This window comes from Triticum aestivum, chromosome 2D (genome assembly GCF_018294505.1).
Source record: "Triticum aestivum cultivar Chinese Spring chromosome 2D, IWGSC CS RefSeq v2.1, whole genome shotgun sequence".
NCBI classification, from domain to species: Eukaryota; Viridiplantae; Streptophyta; class Magnoliopsida; order Poales; family Poaceae; genus Triticum; species Triticum aestivum.
In genome coordinates this window covers 631,556,939-631,559,411 of record NC_057799.1, presented here as the reverse complement: position 1 = coordinate 631,559,411, position 2,473 = coordinate 631,556,939, and positions in this window count along the sequence as shown.

Below are 2,473 nucleotides of genomic sequence, written 5' to 3'. Positions count from 1 at the left end.
CGGACTTGGACTGGACCGTGCGGGAAGTCCGCGACGGCCGCGTCCTCCTCGACAGACCCGGCCGTTACGAGCCCCTCTTCAAGGAGACGGTGGTGTGCGACCCCCTGCACCGGCAGTACCTCCTGCTTCCCCCGATCCCCGGTGACGTAGCCGCTTCGGTTGCGGTCCAACTTCTGATAGAAAGGGGGGGCTTTGCCGATTGCTTCCTCGTCCCTTCCGGCGACGAAGAAGAGGCAGACGCAACGGAGGAGACGTCGTTCAGAGTGATCTGGCTGGTGGTGCTTGAAAATAGACCGGTCGCCCTTGTCTTCTCTTCCCGCACAGGGCAATGGCGAGCCATTACACCCCTGATTTGGAGCTTGCCTGGCTTACAGTTATCGACATGGAAGTTTTGGTTCGTGTTGCGCCATTACGCACATGGCTGCTTCTACTGGATTTCAGATTCGATTGAAAAATTGCTCGTGCTTGACATCCGGCGGATGGAGTTCTCCATGGTTGATCACCCACCCTGTGCCAGACATTTGGGCGATGATGTGGCCATCGCGGAGGCAGGCCAAGGCAGGACTCTGATGTTTGTGCCTAAACCGGACACAGAACGCCTTATTTATACCGTTTGGTGGCGAAACAATGGTGGGAATTCCACCCAGTGGCAGATGGAGAAGACAATCTCGCTGGATTCTGACTGCTTAATCGAGGGTGCAGTCGGGAGGCACCTGCTCCTGTATTATATTGGAGTCTCGTCGGCGAAGCAAGGTTGTTACACGCAGGACGTCGACACATTGCAGCTTGAGAGGGTGTGCTATTCATGTCCAAAACAGTCACAAGTATATTGGAACTTCCCACCATCGTTATGATCATCACCGACAGTGTCAAGTGGTAAAACCTTCTGTTGCATTCTAGTTACCTCCTTTCTTTTATAGTTATAACTATCACATAGCTTTTCTGATACTTGCTAGCTCATTAATGCGATCAGTAAGTATTTGTTACATAGTTTAGGTCGCTGCTTTTTTTGTCTGCTTATGGCAAAGCTGGTCAAGCTAATTTGTTTGTCTTTTGTGTGCCATCTTAAGGTAATTTGAGAATTGAAAGGGAGGATCTAACACACCATAAGTAGCATTTTAGGGGTATTGCGAAACCGTGAAAAACACTGGATCACAAGTCACAACAATTGATTCAGTTTTTATGGTTAAGAAAATGGAGATTGGATACAAGTTTAAATCAGGACATTACTAGCAGTTCATCTTTGTAGTGTTCTGTTTTAGACACATTTATTCCAGTCAAGCAGGAATTATGCTATCTGGAAGTCTTATGTGGTCACCGTTACAGTTGTAAATATATCTTTATTGATTTCATATACTAATAAATTATCTTAAGATATAAGTGGCAAAAATGACTTTTTAGTATCTGATGTGAAAATTTATACATTTTTTAAATGAATATATGATATTAAAGTTTTAAATGAAATGTAGAATCACAAGATATTTTGAATGACGAACCAAATGATATTATTTGCATTTGTCTGATCACGATGATCCTTGTTGCACCTCACAATACATCATTTTTAGCAAGAATTTTGCTGACACTTAATAGAGATTGGTAGTACTTCCATGGGATGCTAATGATGGGCATATTGATTTGTGTTGTAGTTTGTGTCGTGGCTGGAATCGAGCAATTTTGTTGCCATGCCATTAACCCTTTTTTGCACTGAGCCATGGATTATGAGTCCCAAGGACTAGTCAAGACTAGCCTATGAGTCTCAACTCCAGGGCCGACTACACTTTAGTGTCGACTAGTCTATGAGTCGCAACTTCAGTGTCGACTAGTGTCGATTAGTTACGCTTAGTCTATGAGTCTCAACCTCGGAACGACTCGTCGACTCATAAACCTTGCCACTAGCTTTTGGTCCATCAGATTTGGGAACCTTGTTAGTAGGCCACAATAGTCGTCTGCTTAGCCCCTATCTTATCCTTTCACCATGTCTTCCTAACACATATTTCAGGCCCCGAAACAGTATTGTGCATATCCGGCCATCCATTGAAGTTTTAAGGGCTCGAGTCCTTAAGTGCTTTTGTTCCATCAGATTTGGGAACTTTGTCAGTAGGCCACAATATATAGTCGTCTGTTTAGAGAAAGGATTTGTAGCACCTGGGTGCTCCACACCCCTATATGAACATTATGTTCAAAAAAATACGGGGAAATTTAAAAAAAATCTGGGGTTTTGGGATATGAAACATGGGTGTCCATCTACTTTCGTGTGAAATTTTATGAAAAATACTGGGAACATATTCATGGCAAAAAAACAAAAAATTCCTATGTATAGAAAAAAAACTGTTTCGATGTATTTTAGTTCAGACTGTAGTTTCTTCGCCACGGACACATTTCCTGGTATTTTTCTACGAAACTTCATACGGGAGTAGATTTGGTACCCAAGTTTAAGATCCCAAGATTTCAGATTTTTTTGAATTTTCCTGGT